The following is a 17,170-nucleotide window of genomic DNA, read 5'->3' on the forward strand; positions in this document are numbered from 1 at the left end:
ATGTGATATTACCATAATGAAGTTAGCGTACAGAACAAAGTTAATATTATATTCGTACAACTTGTGAAAACATAAAATTTAAAATGTAAAGAAACAACAGCAGAATAGCTTTTTTAAATTTTTTATCTCCATATAGAGTCAATAAAAATTAGGTAATATGTCATATGCACCCCAAAATGGTACTACTGACAAGTACAACTCATCCCACAAGAAGAAAATCCTCATACAGCTACACTGAGGGAAAAAATAATATTATTATGGCTTTTAGTATGAGACAATAAAAAAATCCTTCCTTCGTTCTAAAAGCCCCAAATTGGCAGCCCTTAAGAGGCTGAAGGTTAATGATTATCCCTTGACAAAGAGCTTAACTATTAATCAAGAAACATTGAGAATGCGCACCCTTTCTATTCTTTAAGGTAATTGATAGAAAAACTATTCTTAAATAGAACAATAGAAAATTAGGAAATAGAGAATCAGGAGCGTTTTGACCATTAATAACAAGACCATTGAAATGGCTGAAAATTCAGTTCTGCTCATTGTTCTTGTCATAACTTGAGAACTTCCTGGTAGTTAATGTTACAATGAGGAAGAAGAATTTCCAGTTTAGAAGATGGAAGCTTCAACAGTATAACCGCTCAACCGAGTAGATGACTGGAACAATTGCTTTTTCTTAGTGTTCATCATGAATAGATTTCCAAGCATTAAAGTGGGACCACTAGAAGTAAGTTTACAGAGAGCTCAGTGAATTGTCACATTTTGTTAGAAGGGAACTCCAAAAGTAAGTAGTATATCCTTTAAGAGTAATACACTAATGCTCAGTTGTATTCTGTAGTGGAACAGGGCAATAAGCATTCATCTCACCTTTAACACCACCACATGATAAATGAAACTTTACAAGCTTCCTAGTAAAAATCAATTGGTTGACTATGTAATGAGGCACTGCTACCTATTAATTAAAGTATAGCTAAAATAATAATATTTGAACATGGGTATTGTATGGCAGACAATATTTTTAATAGTTGCTACATTGCAAAAATAAGAGTGTTGATTCAATCTATTGGTTGAGCCTTATTTGTAGATATTGAAAACAGTAATTGTAGTTCTTTCTTGACAGAAAGGCAAAATGACTCTAATCAAAGAGGTTTTCCACTACTCTGACAACCCCTTCTGAATCCCCATTTTTCCTCCTATTAAAATAATAACACTTAGGCCGTTACACTAAACGTATGAAAAATCGGTCCAAGTCTTCCTACTGAGAGTCGCACGAGCGTAATGCGAGTGTCATGCGAGTATAATCCGATTTTTCACACTTAGCATCCGATTTACATCTGAATGCAGTGCGATTTTAACATGAGCTTTTACATACAGCAATTCTCTATTATTATTATTATTTATTATTATCATACACCATTTATTCCATGGTGCTTTACATGTGAGGAGGGGTATACATAATAAAAACAAGTACAATAATCTTAAACAATACAAGTCACGACTGGTACAGTAGGAGAGAGGACCCTGCCCGCGAGGGCTCACAATCTACAAGGGATGGGTGAGGATACAATAGGTGAGGGTAGAGCTGGTCGTGCAGCAGTTTGGTCGATCGGTGGTAACTGCAAGTTGTAGGCTTGCCGGAAGAGGTGGGTCTTCAGGTTCTTTTTGAAGGTTTCGATGGTAGGCGAGAGTCTGATGTGTTGTGGTAGAGAGTTCCAGAGTAGGGGTGATACGCGAGAGAAATCTTGTATGCGATTGTGGGAAGAGGAGATAAGAGGGGAGTAGAGTAGGAGATCTTGTGAGGATCGGAGGTTGCGTGCAGGTAAGTACTGGGAGACGAGGTCACAGATGTATGGAGGAGACAGGTTGTGGATGGCTTTGTATGTCATGGTTAGGGTTTTGTACTGGAGTCTCTGGGCAATGGGGAGCCAGTGAAGGGATTGACATTTATGTCATTTACACATCTTTTTCAATGGAAATATTTGTCAAAACGCACACACACTATATATATATATATATATATATATATATATATATATATATATATATGTATATATATATACATATATATATATATATACAGTACAGACCAAAAGTTTGGACACACCTTCTCACTTAAAGATTTTTCTGTATTTTCATGACTATGAAAATTGCACATTCACATTGAAGGCATCAAAACTATGAATTAACACATGTAGAATTATATACTTAACAAAAAAGTGTGAAACAACTGAAATTATGTCTTATATTCTAGGTTCTTCAAAGTAGCCACTTTTTACTTTGATGACTGCTTTGCATACTCTTGGCATTCTCTTGATGAGCTTCAAGAGGTAGTCACCGGGAATGGTTTTCACTTCACAGGTGTGCCCTGTCAGGTTTAATAAGTGGGATTTCTTGCCTTATAAATGGGGTTGGGACCATCAGTTGTGTTGTGCAGAAGTCTGGTGAATACACAGCTGATAGTCCTACTGAATAGATTGTTAGAATTTGTGTTATGGCAAGAAAAAAGCAGCTAAGTAAAGAAAAACGAGGGGCCATCATTACTTTAAGAAATGAAGGTCAGTCAGTCCCAAAAATTGGGCAAACTTTGAAAGTGTCCCCAAGTGCAGTGGCAAAAACCATCAAGTGCTACAAAGAAACTGGCTCACATGAGGACCGCCCCAGGAAAGCAAGACCAAGAGTCACCTCTGCTTCTGAAGATAAGTTTATCCGAGTCACCAGCCTCAGAAATCGCAGGTTAACGGCAGCTCAGATTAGAGACCAGGTCAATGCCACACAGAGTTCTAGCAGCAGACACATCTCTACAACAACTGTTAAGAGGAGACTTTGTGCAGCAGGCCTTCATGGTAAAATAGCTGCTAGGAAACCACTGCTAAGGACAGGCAACAAGCAGAAGAGACTTGTTTGGGCTAAAGAACACAAGGAATGGACATTAGACCAATGGAAATCTGTGCTTTGGTCTGATGAGTCCAAATTTGAGATCTTTGGTTCCAACCACTGTGTCTTTGTGCGACGCAGAAAAGGTGAACAGATGGACTCTACATGACTGGTTCCCACCGTGAAGCATGGAGGAGGAGGTGTGATGGTGTGGGGGTGCTTTGCTGGTGACACTGTTGGGGATTTATTCAAAATTGAAGGCATACTAAACCAGCATGGCTACCACAGCATCTTGCAGCGGCATGCCATTCCATCCGGTTTGCGTTTAGTTGGACCATCATTTGTTTTTCAACAGGACAATGACCCCAAACACACCTCCAGGCTGTGTAAGGGCTATTTGACTAAGAAGGAGAGTGATGGGGTGCTACGTCAGATGACCTGGCCTCCACAGTCACCAGACCTGAACCCAATCGAGATGGTTTGAGGTGAGCTGGACCGCAGAGTGAAGGCAAAAGGGCCAACAAGTACTAAGCATCTCTGCATACTCTTTCAAGATTGTTAGAAGACCATTCTGGTGACTACCTCTTGAAGCTCATCAAGAGAATGCCAAGAGGGTGCAAAGCAGTCATCAAAGCATATATATATATATGTGTATATATACTGTATATACACTACCGTTCAAAGGTTTAGGGTCACTTAGAAATGTTCTTATTTTTGAAAATAAAGCTGTTTTTTACAATGAAGCCAACATTAAATGATTCAGAAAAACACTCTATACATTGTTAATGTGGTAAATGACTATTCTAGCTGCAAACGTTTGGTTTGCAATGCAATATCTTCATAGGTGTATAGAGGCCCATTTCCAACAACTATCACTCCAGTGTTCTTATGGTACTAGTGTTTGCTAACTGTTTAAGAAGGCTAATGGATGGTTAGAATACCCTTGCAAAACCCTTGTGGAAGTATGTTAGCACAACTGAAAACAATTTGGCTGATTAGAGAACCTATAAACCTGACCTTCCTTTGAGCTAGTTGAGAATCAGGAGCATTACATTTGATGGTTCCATTAAACTCTCAAAATGGCCAGAAAAAAAGAACTTTCATGTGAAACTCGACAGTCTTTTCTTCTTCTTAGAAATGAAGGCTATTCCATGTAAGAAATTGCCAAGAAACTGAAGATTTCCTACAACAGTGTGTGCTACTCCCTTCAGAGGAGAGCACAAACAGACTCTAACAAGAGTAATAAGAGAAGTGGGAGGCCCCGCTGTACAAGACAAGTACATTAGAGTCTGTAGTTTGAGAAATCAACGACCCACGGGTCCTCAACTGGCAACTTCATTAAATAGTACACGCAAAACACCAGTGTTAACGTCTACAGTGAAGAGGCGACTCAGGGATGCTGGCCTTCAGGGCTGAGTGGCAATGAAAAATCCATATCTGAGACTGCTAATAAAAGGAAAAAATTATTATGGGCAAAAGAACACAGACATTGGACAGAGGAAGATTGGAAAAAAGTGTTATGGACAGACGAATCCAAGTTTGAGGTGTTTGGATCACACAGAAGAACATTTGTGAGACACAGAACAACTGAAAAGATGCTGGAAGAGTGCCTGACGCCATCTGTCAAGCATGGTGGAGGTAATGTGATGGTGTGGGGTTGCTATGGTGCTGGTAAAGTGGGAGATTTGTACAAGGTAAAAGGGATTTTGAATAAGGAAGGCTATCACTCAATTTTGCAACGCCATGCCATACCCTGTGGACAGCGATTGATTAGAGCCAATTTCATCCTACAACAGGACAATGACCCAAAGCACACCTCCAAATTATGCAAGAACTATTTAGGGAAGAAGCAGGCAGCTGCTATTCTATTTGTAATGGAGCACCAGCACAGTCACCAGATATCAACCCCATTGAGATGTTGTGGGAGCAGCTTGACCGTATGGTACGCAAATTAACTGCTAGAATGCCAAAGGTCTGCAATGCTGTAATTGCTGCAAAGGGAGCATTCTTTGACGAAAGCAAAGTTTGAAGGAGAAAATTATTATTTCAAATAAACATCTGTTTTTTGAACCTTGTCAATGTCTGGACTGGATTGTCAATTCATTTGGCAACTCATTTGATTAATAAAAGTATGAGTTTTTATGGAAAAAGCAAAATTCTCTGGGTGACCCTAAACTTTTGAACGGTAGTGTGTGTGTATATATATATATATATATATATATATGTACTAGATGGTGGCCCGATTCTAATGCATCGGGTATTCTAGAATATGTATGTAGTTTATTTATGAAGTTTTCCGAACAATGCAATTTATACACAGGATTCGGCCGGCCGGGCGTGACCAATTAGCGAAGCGTGGTTCAAATTCCGTGCCAATTCTCAGTCGGACTGCACCTGTTGCTGATTGTTCGCAGCCGGCCGGGCGTGACCAATCAGTGAAGCCAGGGCCTGTTCCAGGTTTTTGAGGGCCCCAGGCAAAAGAGTCTCAGTGGGTCCCCCTCTTTAACACATACCACGATTCATGATGCACAGATACAGCAGAGAAATATAGCACAGCCAAGTAGCATATAACACAGCCCACGTAGTTTATAACACAGCCCACTTAGCATATAGCACAGCCACATAGCATATAACACAGGCCACGTAGCATATAGCACAGCCCACGTAGCATATAGCACAGCCCACGTAGCATATAGCACAGTCCACGTAGCATATAGCACAGCCCACGTAGCATATAGCACAGCCCACGTAGCATATAGCACAGCCACGTAGTATATAGCACAGCCACATAGTGTATTGCCCAGCCACGTATATTGCACAGCCACGTAGTATATAGCACAGCCCATGTAGTATATAACACAGCCACACAGTATATATCACAGCCACGTAATATATAGTACAGCCACGTAGTATATTGCACATCCACATAGTTTATAGCACAGGCCACATAGTATATAGCACAGCCCACACAGTGTATAACACAGCCCACGCAGTATATAGCACAGCCATGTAGTATATAGCACAGCCCACACATTATATAACACAGCCACATAGTATATAACACAGCCCATGTGGTATATAGCACAGCCACTTAGTATATTGCCCAGCCATGTATATTTCATATCCCTCATAGTATATAGCACAACCCACGCAGAATATAACACTGCCACGTAGTATTTTGCTCAGCCACGTAATATATTGCACAGCCACGTAGTATATAGCACAGCCCACGTAGTATATAGCACAGAGACGTAGTATATAACACAGCCCACGCAGTATATAACACAGCCCATGCAGTATATAACTTACAGTTATAGAAAAAATGAAGATTCTTAGAGCATAAATTGGCCAATTCATGTGTGCCCATTAACCACGGCAAGGTGATCTCCCTCTGATGGGTCCTACACTACCATACATGCCACTTTTGGTCCACCAGCCTACAACTCTGGACAAAACATGTCACTTCGGGCTAAACCTACAATTTATGGGCAGGTAGAGTAGATTACCAACACCTGCAATGTCTACGTGAGGAGTGCACGATCAGTGGGGATGCAGCCGCATCCATGCATCAAATAGAGAAAAAAAACCAACCAGCACTCCTAATGTAAACACGTGCAAGCTGCAAGCTGAATCATATAGATAAAGAAGAACACAGCAGCACATGTACATGAATCTAGGCCATGTGAAAACACAGACAAATATTCAATATGAATTATACTTCCCAAAAATATTTTTCATAAAAAATTTTTCAAAAAAATTATTTTCATAAAACTTACAGTTATAGATAAAATGAAGATTCTTAGCGCATAAATTGGCCAACTCATGTGTGCCCATCAACCACGGCAAGGTGATCTCCCTCTGATGGGTCCTAAGTTCCCACCCTCCCATATATTAATGTGCCACAAACAGGAAGTTGATATCACCCATTCCCATTTTATTTTGGTATATCCATATAAATGGCTCACCCTGTATATTGCATACATAGATAGAAGAAATGCCGGCAATTTATCTGTACTGTAAAATCACTGCAGGAGCCGACAGGAAAGAAGAGATGGATTACATAAAGTAAATACATATAGAATATATAGCTTTATAGATGTGACAAATACAATTAGCGCAGTGTGTGCAAATTATTGTACATGTATTTAACCCCTTTCTGACATTAAACGTACTATCCCGTCGAGGTGGGGTGGGCCCGTATGACCACCGACGGGATAGTACGTCATATGCGATCGGCAGCGCTCACGGGGGGAGCGCCGCCGATCGCGGCCGGGTGTCAGCTGCTTATCGCAGCTGACATCCGGCACTGTGTGCCAGGAGCGGTCACGGACCGCCCCCGGCACATTAACCCCCGGCACACCGCGATCAAAGATGATCGCGATGTGCCGGCGGTACAGGGAAGCATCGCGCAGGGAGGAGGCTCCCTGCGGGCTTCCCTGAGCCCCCCGCAGCAACGCGATGTGATCGTGTTGCTGCGAGGGTCTTACCTCCCTCCCTACCTGCTCCAGGCCCGGATCCAAGATGGCCACGGATCTAGGTCCTGCAGGGAGGGAGGTGGCTTCACAGAGCCTGCTCAGAGCAGGCACTGTGAAGCCTGCAGTGCTGTAAGTCAGATCGATGATCTGACAGAGTGCTGTGCAAACTGTCAGATCATTGATCTGTGATGTCCCCCCCTGGGACAAAGTAAAAAAGTAAAAAAAATTTTTTCCAAATGTGTAAAAAAAAATAAAAAAAAATATTCCTGAATAATGAAAAAAATATATATATTATTCCCATAAATACATTTCTTCATCTAAATAAAAAAAACAAAACAATAAAAGTACACATATTTAGTATCGCCGCGTCCGTAACGACCCGACCTATAAAACTGGCCCACTAGTTAGCCCCTTCAGTAAACACCGTAAGGAAAAAAAAAAAAAACGAGGCAAAAAACAACGCTTGCAGTGAGATGATCCACACAAGAGGACAGACCTTGAATGTCCATATCTACACCTGTGTCCTGAACCACCCAAAGGTTTAGGGGAAAAGAAGGACAAAACACAGTGCAAAGAAAAAAAATGGTCTCAGAACTTCTCTTATCCCTCTATTGAGATGCATTAATACTTTGGGCCAGCTGTACTGTTATGACCTGGTGGTTAGGAGCACCCGGTACGACCTGATAGTTAAACTCACACAGGACAAGCTCTGGGATGTGGGAGCTCTGCTGACCGCAGGCCCTAATCCTATCACAACAACTAGAAATAGCCGTGGAGCGTTCCTGACTCTCCCTAGACGCCTCTTCACAGCCTAAGCGCTAGCTAGCCCTAGAGATAGAAAATAAAGCCTACCTTGCCTCAGAGAAATTCCCCAAAGGAAAAGGCAGCCCCCCACATATATTGACTGTGAGTAAAGATGAAAGTCACAAACGCAGAAATGAAACAGGTTTCAGCAAAGGGAGGCCAGACTTATTAAACAGACAGAGGATAGGAAAGGTATCTTTGCGGTCAGCACCAAAAACTACAAAAGACCACACAGAGTGTGCAAAAAGACCTCCGCACCGACTAACGGTGCGGAGATGCCACTCTGCATCCCAGAGCTTCCAGCTAGCAAGACAAAATCATGATAACCAGCTGGACAAGGAAACAATGAACAAATAATAACTATCAGGAACTTAGCTTCTGCTGGAGAAGACAGGTCACCAGAAAGATCCAAGAGCGAACTGAACCAATGCAGGAACATTAACAGCTGGCATGGAGTAACGACCTGAGAGGAGTTAAATAGAGCAGCCAACCAAAGGATAAACCACGTCACCTGTGTAAGGAACCTCAGAAGCAGCAGCTTCACTCACAGCCACCAGAGGGAGTCCATAGACAGAACTCGCCGAAGTACCATTCATGACCACAGGAGGGAGTTCGACAACAGAAGCTTTATTATCACGCCGAACAAAAAGTGGAATAACACGCGATCAAAAAGACGGATATATGTTGTGAATTCTGTGGCAGAGCTCCCTCCTGTGGTCACAAGTGGTACTGCGGCTTCTGAGTTTCCTTCCTCAGGTGATGTGGTGAAGTCGTTAGGTGCTGCTCTATTTAACTCCACCTAGTGCTTTGCTCCTGGCCTCCAGTCAATGTTCTAGTATTGGTCTTGCTTCCTCCTGGATCGTTCCTGTGGCCTGTCTGCTCTGCATAAGCTAAGTTTTGCTTGTGTTATTTTTGTTTGCTATTTTTTCTGTCCAGCTTGCTTAATTGGTTTTTCTGGCTTGCTGGAAGCTCTGGGACGCAGAGGGAGCACCTCCGTACCGTTAGTCGGTGCGGAGGGTCTTTTTGCCTCCTCTGCGTGGTTGTTTGTAGGGTTTTGTGTTGACCGCAAAGTTATCTTTCCTATCTTCGGTCTGTTCAGTAAGTTGGGCCTCACTTTGCTAAATCTATTTCATCTCTGCATTTGTATTTTCATCTCTACTCACAGTCATTATATGTGGGGGGCTGCCTTTTCCTTTGGGGTATTTCTCTGAGGCAAGGTAGGCTTATTTTTCTATCTTAGGCCTAGCTAGTTTCTCAGGCTGTGCCGAGTTGGATAGGGAGCGTTAGGCGCAATCCACGGCTGCCTCTAGTGTGGTTGGATAGGATTAGGGATTGCGGTCAGCAGAGTTCCCACGTCTCAGAGCTCGTCCTATGTCTTTTGGTTATTGTCAGGTCACTTTGTGTGCTCTGAACTTCAAGGTCCATTGTGGTTCTGAATTACCTAATCATAACAGATATAAATAACCATGGTACCGCTGAAAATGTCATTTTGTCCCGCAAAAAAAGGAGCCACCACACAGCATCTTCAGCAAAAAAATAAAAAAGTTATAGTCCTGAGAATAAAGTGATGCAAAAATAATTATTTTTTCCATAAAATAGTTTTTATCGTATAAAAGCGCCAAAACATAAAAAAAGATATAAATGAGGTGTCGCTGTAATCGTACTGACCCGAAGAATAAAACTGCTTTATCCATTTTACCAAACGCGGAACGGTATAAACGCCTCCCCCAAAAGAAATTCATGAATAGCTGGTTTTTAGTCATTCTTCCTCACAAAAATCGGAATAAAAAGCGATCAAAAAATGTCACGTGCCCGAAAATGTTACCAATAAAAACGTCAACTCATCCCGCAAAAAACAAGACCTCACATGACTCTGTGGACCAAAATATGGAAAAATTATAGCTCTCAAAATGTGGTAATGCAAAAAATATTTTTTGCAATAAAAAGCGTCTTTCAGTGTGTGACGGCTGCCAATCATAAAATCCGCTAAAAAACCCGCTATAAAAGTAAATCAAACCCCCCTTCATCACCCCCTTACTTAGGGAAAAATTAAAAAAATGTATTTATTTTCATTTTCCCATTAGGGCTAGGGTGAGGGCTAGGGTTAGGGCTAGGGTTAGGGCTAGGGTTAGGGTTAGGGCTAGGGTTAGGGCTAGGGTTAGGGCTAGGGTTAGGGCTGGGTTAGGGTTAGGGTTAGGGCTAGGGTTAGGGCTAGGGTTAGCGCTAGGGTTAGGGTTAGGGTTGGGGCTACAGTTAGGGTTGGGGCTAAAGTTAGGTTTAGGGTTTAGATTACATTTACGGTTGGGAATAGGGTTGGGATTAGGGTTAGGGGTGTGTCAGGGTTAGAGGTGTGGTTAGGGTTACCATTGGAATTAGGGTTAGGGGTGTGTTTGGATTAGGGTTTCAGTTATAATTGGGGGGTTTCCACTGTTTAGGCACATCAGGGGCTCTCCAAACACGACATGGCGTCCGATCTCAATTCCAGCCAATTCTGCGTTGAAAAAGTAAAACAGTGCTCCTTCCCTTCCGAGCTCTCCCGTGTGCCCAAACAGGGGTTTACCCCAACATATGGGGTATCAGCGTACTCAGGACAAATAGGACAACAACTTTTGGGGTCCAATTTCTCCTGTTACCCTTTGGAAAATACAAAACTGGGGGCTAAAAAATAATTTTTGTGGGAAAACAAAAAGATTTTTTATTTTCACGGCTCTGCGTTATAAACTGTAGTGAAATACTTGGGGGTTTAAAGTTCTCACAACACATCTAGATGAGTTCCCTGGGGGGTCTAGTTTCCAATATGGGGTCACTTGTGGGGGGTTTCTACTGTTTAGGTACATTAGGGGCTCTGCAAACGCAATGTGACGCTTGCAGACTATTCCATCTAAGTCTGCATTCCAAATGGCACTCCTTCCCTTCCGAGCCCTCCCATGCGCCCAAACAGTGGTTCCCGCCACATATGGGGTATCAGCGTACTCAGGAATTGGACAACAACTTTTGGGGTCGAATTTCTCCTCTCACCCTCGGGAAAATACAAAACTGGGGGCTAAAAAATAATTTTGGGGGGAAAGTTTTTTTTTTTTTTTCACGGCTCTGCGTTACAAACTGTAGTGAAACACTTGGGGGTTCAAAGCTCTAACAACACATCTAGATGAGTTCCTTAGGGTGTCTAGTTTACAAAATGGTGTCACTTGTGGGGGGTTTCTACTGTTTAGGTACATTAGGGGCTCTGCAAATGCAATGTGACACCTGCAGACCATTCCATCTAAGTCTGCATTCCAAATGGAGCTCCTTCCCTTCCGAGCCCTCCCATGCGCCCAAACAGTGGTTCCCCCCCACTTATGGGGTATCAGCGCACTCAGGACAAATTGGACAACAACTTTTGGGGTCCAATTTCTCCTGTTACCCTCGGGAAAATACAAAACTGGGGGCTAAAAAATAATTTTTGTGGGAAAAAATTTTTGTTTTATTTTTACGGCTCTGCATTATTAACTTCTGTGAAGAAATTACTGACACGCTGGTATAGGTGTCCCATCCTTCTCCACAGGATTAACCCGGAGATCTCGGACGCCTGCTGGAGATGTGGCTCCGCCACGGGCTCTATGCTTCATGTTTGGTGGTCCTGTGGTCCCCTGCAACCCTTCTGGAACTCAGTCTTCGATGCCTTTCATTTGATGACTGGGGTCCGCCACAAGCCCTTCCCCCAAATGGCCCTACTGTCCCTGATACCCAGTTCGATAGCTTCCGTTAAAAAGGGGATCCTGAGATTTTGCCTCATAGCTGCTAGGGCAGTTATTCCCCGACATTGGAGGTCCACTGAGGTCCCCTACATGGAGGAATGGATAGCTGAAATGGATAGATTACATCGTCTAGAGTCGCTGGTGGCGGGTGATGGTGATGCTGCATATGTCCAGGGACGCACCTGGTTCCTCTGGCAATCCTTCAAGGAAAGCACAGGGTTCCTGACTTGGCTGCCTACATACTCATAATTCTCAATACGTGGGCGTATACATTGCTGGGTCTCCCTTAATCCCCCCTTCTTCCCCATTCCCCCCCCTTTTTTTCTCTCTCTTCTTCTCTTTCTTTCTTTTTCTCCTATCTCTACAATTGCTTTTCTTACAGGTTCTGTATCCTGTATCCATGTCCAGAGGTGATTCTCAAGATGAGAAGCATGTACCCTTTATGTGCCAGAGTCCTTGTTCAACTACACTTGTGCTGTGTTCTCAGAGGCGTAATGTATAGCTCTGGACATTGTAATGATTCGTTTTATTGTTTTTCCTGTTTAAAATTTCAATAAATATGTTTACTGAAAAAAAAAAAAAAAAACTTCTGTGAAGCCCTTGGTGGGTCAAAGCGCTCAAAACACATCTAGATAAGTTCCTTAGGGGGTCTACTTTCCAAAATGGTGTCACTTGTGGGGGGTTTCAATGTTTAGGCACATCAGTGGCTCTCTAAACGCAACATGGCGTCCCATCTCAATTCCTGTCAATTTTGCATTGAAAAGTCAAACGGCGCTCCTTCCCTTCCGAGCTCTCCCATGCGCCCAAACAGTGGTTTACTCCCACATATGGGGTATCAGCGCACTCAGGACAAATTGGACAACAACTTTTGGGGTCCAATTTCTTCTCTTACCCTTGGGAAAATAAAAAATTGGGGGTAAAAAGATAATTTTTGTGAAAAAATATGATTTTTTATTTTTACGGTTCTGCATTATAAACTTCTGTGAAGCACTTGGTGGGTCAAAGTGCTCACCACACCTCTAGATAAGTTCCTTAGGGGGTCTACTTTCCAAAATGGTGTCACTTGTGGGGGGTTTCAATGTTTAGGCACATCAGTGGCTCTCCAAACGCAACATGGCGTCTCATCTCAATTCCTTTCAATTTTGCATTGAAAAGTGAAACGGCGATCCTTCCCTTCCGAGCTCTCCCATGCGCCCAAACAGTGGTTTACTCCCACATATGGGGTATCAGCGTACTCAGGACAAATTGTACAACAACTTTTGTGGTCCAATTTCTTCTCTTACCCTTGGGAAAATAAAAAATTGGGGGCGAAATGATAATTTTTGTGAAAAAATATGATTTTTTATTTTTACGGTTCTGCATTATAAACTTCTGTGAAGCACTTGGTGGGTCAAAGTGCTCACCACACCTCTAGATAAGTTCCTTAGGGGGTCTACTTTCCAAAATGGTGTCACTTGTGGGGGGTTTCAATGTTTAGGCACATCAGTGGCTCTCCAAACGCAACATGGCGTCCCATCTCAATTCCTGTCAATTTTGCATTGAAAAGTCAAATGGCGCTCCTTCCCTTCCGAGCTCTCCCATGCGCCCAAACAGTGGTTTACTCCCACATATGCGGTATCAGCGTACTCAGGACAAATTGTACAACAACTTTTGGGGTCCAATTTCTTCTCTTACCCTTGGGAAAATAAAAAATTGGGGGCGAAAAGATAATTTTTGTGAAAAAATATGATTTTTTATTTTTACGGTTCTGCATTATAAACTTCTGTGAAGCACTTGGTGGGTCAAAGTGCTCACCACACCTCTAGATAAGTTCCTTAGGGGGTCTACTTTCCAAAATGGTGTCACTTGTGGGGGGTTTCAATGTTTAGGCACATCAGGGGCTCTCCAAACGCAACATGGTGTCCCATCTCGATTCCAGTCAGTTTTGCATTGAAAAAGTCAAATGGCGCTCTTTCGCTTCCGAGCTCTGTCATGCGCCCAAACAGTGGTTTACCCCCACATATGGGGTATCGGTGTACTCAGGACAAATTGTACAACAACTTTTGGGGTCCATTAACTCCTTATACCCTTGGTAAAATAAAACAAATTGGAGCTGAAGTAAATTTTTTGTGAAAAAAAGTTAAATGTTCATTTTTATTTAAGCATTCCAAAAATTCCTGTGAAGCACCAGAAGGGTTAATAAACTTCTTGAATATGGTTTTGAGCACCATGAGGGGTGCAATTTTTAGAATGGTGTCACACTTGGGTATTTTCTATCATATAGACCCCTCAAAATGACTTCAAATGAGATGTGGTCCCTAAAAAAAATGGTGTTGTAAAAATGAGATATTGCTGGTCAACTTTTAACCCTTATAACTCCCTAACAAAAAAAAATTTTGGTTCCAAAATTGTGCTGTTGTAAAGTAGACATGAGAGAAATGTTACTTATTAAGTTTTTTGTGTGACATATCTCTGTGATTTAATTGCATAAAAATTCAAAGTTGGAAAATTGCAAAATTTTCATAATTTTCGCCAAATTTCCGTTTTTTTCACAAATAAACGCAGGTACTATCAAATAATTTTTACCACTATCATGAAGTACAATATGTTACGAGAAAACAGTGCCAGAATCACTGGGATCCGTTGAAGCGTTCCAGAGTTAAAACCTCATAAAGGGACAGTGGTCAGAATTGTAAATATTGGCCCGGTCATTAACGTGCAAACCACCCTTGGGGGTAAAGGGGTTAATTAATAATGATTATTTTTCTGCAAAAAATGGCATGGGCTCCGGTGCAATTTTTATAACCAGCGGAAGGAAAGCCAATGGCTGGGGGCCGATGTGTATAGCCTGGGAAGGGGGTAATACCCATGGAGCTTCTCATGCTATTAATACCAGCTAACAACTGTATATTTAGCCTTTACAGGCTATTAAAATGGGGAACCCTTAAAAAATGATGTAGGGTCCCTTTATAGTTAATAACCAGCAAAGGCTATGCAGACAGCTGTGGGCTGATATTAATAGCCTAGGAAGGGGCAATATATACTGTACCCAGGCTATAATCATCAGCTCCCAGCCACCCCAGAAAATGTGCATCTCTAAGATGCACCAATTCTGGCACTTAGCTTTGCTGTTCCCACTTACCCTGTAGCAGTGGCAAGTGTGGTGATAGTTGGGTTGATGTGACCTTTGTATTGCCAGGTGACATCAAGCCCCAAGGTTAGTAATGGAGAGGCATCAATAAGACGCCCCATTACTAACCCCATAGTCACATTGTAAAGAAATACAGACACCCAGAAAAAAAGTCCTGTAATAGAAAGAATGACACAGACTCCTTTAATAATCTTATTTAAATCATAGTTACGATCTCGACTATTCCCCTGATGCCCTAGTCATCTGCAAAACAGTTAAAAAAACAATATTCCTCACCTTTCCGCTGATATGCTGCTAATCAATTTGTCCCACGATGGTTCTTGCTTTGCTACATCTAGATGGCAGGCTACATGAGCAAAAAAGGGGAGAAGCCAGCGCAGCCTAAGGTTAAGACGCAATACATAAAGTGCATATGCACATATTAATTTCTAACTGTATTTTCAAAATGAGACATTTAGCAAACAATTGATCAATTCTTTGAGCCACCCCGCCTCTTCACGGCAATCTCATATTGGGGCAGTCCTACACTACGTTTTTTATATTCGCTGTGCCATAAAGGCCTCCTAAAGGAACTAAATGCAAGACCACATTAAACAGTGCCTCAGCCTGTCTCACTCTTCATCTGTGGTACTGGATGGGCAGTGTGGAGGTTGGATCCGAAATGTCTGCTCTGGACCTGGTCAACCTTTATCCTCGCTTGCCTACTCTGGCGCCATGGGGGTGATTCAGTAATGCTCCAGGTACAGCATGCTTTTAATGTGGTCTTGCTTTTAGTTCATTTAGGAGGCTTTTATGGCACAGCGAATATAAAAAACGTAGTGTAGGACTGCCCCGATATGAGATTGCCGTGAAGAGGCGGGGTGGCTCAAAGAATTGATCAATTGTTTGCTAAATGTCTCATTTTGAAAATACAGTTAGAAATTAATATGTGCATTTGCACTTTATGTATTGCGTCTTAACCTTAGGCTGCGCTGGCTTCTCCCCTTTTTTGCTCTGTTATTGGTAAGTGGCTGACCACCACTGTTGCCGTGCGCCGCGCCTGGTTATGTGCGCCATTCTTTCTGTGTCTCAGTGATTGATAGGCTGCTGTTCACACTCACAGCAGCCCTGCCCTGCCTCAGGCTTGGTTTAATTATGCACCTGTGCCTCAGCCTGTCTCACTCTTCATCTGTGGTACTGGATGGGCAGTGTGGAGGTTGGATCCGAAATGTCTGTCTGGACCTGGTCAACCTTTATCCTCGCTTGCCTACTCTGGCGCCATGGGGGTGATTCAGTAATGCTTCAGGTACAGCATGCTTTTAATGTGGTCTTGCTTTTAGTTCATTTAGGAGGCCTTTATGGCACAGTGAATATAAAAAACGTAGTGTAGGACTGCCCCGATATGAGATTGCCGTGAAGAGGCGGGGTGGCTCAAAGAATTGATCAATTGTTTGCTAAATGTCTCATTTTGAAAATACAGTTAGAAATTAATATGTGCATTTGCACTTTATGTATTGCGTCTTAACCTTAGGCTGCGCTGGTTTCTCCCCTTTTTTCCTCGGCAGGCTACATGGTTACATGATGCGACCATGCAGTCTCTCATCCAGCAGACACTGAGCACTGTGTGCTCAGTGTCTCCCTGTGATCTCCTATTACCTGTTGTTATAGGCAATTCAGTATCACAATGGACATAGCGGTCAGAGCACATACAGTGATCTGACAATAACCAAAAATAATAGAACGAGCTCTGAGACGTGGGAACTCTGCAGACCGCAATCCCTAATCCTCTCCAAACAACACTAGAGGCAGCCGTGGATTGCGCCTAACTCTGCCTATGCAACTCGGCACAGCCTGAGAAACTAACTAGCCTGAAGATAGAAAATAAGCCTACCTTGCCTCAGAGAAATACCCCAAAGGAAAAGGCAGCCCCCCACATATAATGACTGTGAGTTAAGATGAAAAGACAAACGTAGGAATGAAATAGATTCAGCAAAGTGAGGCCCGACTTTCTTAACAGAACGAGGATAGGAAAGATAACTTTGCGGTCTACACAAAACCCTAAAGAAAACCAAGCAAAGGGGGCAAAAAGACCCTCCGTACCGAACTAACGGCACGGAGGTACACCCTTTGCGTCCCAGAGCTTCCAGCAAAACAATTAGACAAGCTGGACAGAAAAA

The 17,170-nt window shown here is 42.6% G+C and overlaps 1 long non-coding RNA gene across 1 annotated transcript in view; it reads left to right on the top strand.

Moving 5' to 3' along the window:
- The first annotated feature begins 612 nt into the window (after nucleotides 1–612).
- LOC138674035 (uncharacterized) overlaps nucleotides 613–17,170 on the top strand; it is a 43,578-nt gene continuing 27,020 nt past the window's right edge. The window contains exon 1 of the long non-coding RNA XR_011320439.1: nucleotides 613–721. This is a non-coding gene — a long non-coding RNA (uncharacterized lncRNA). The remainder of the gene's footprint in view (nucleotides 722–17,170) is intronic.

This window comes from Ranitomeya imitator, chromosome 4 (genome assembly GCF_032444005.1).
Source record: "Ranitomeya imitator isolate aRanImi1 chromosome 4, aRanImi1.pri, whole genome shotgun sequence".
NCBI classification, from domain to species: Eukaryota; Metazoa; Chordata; class Amphibia; order Anura; family Dendrobatidae; genus Ranitomeya; species Ranitomeya imitator.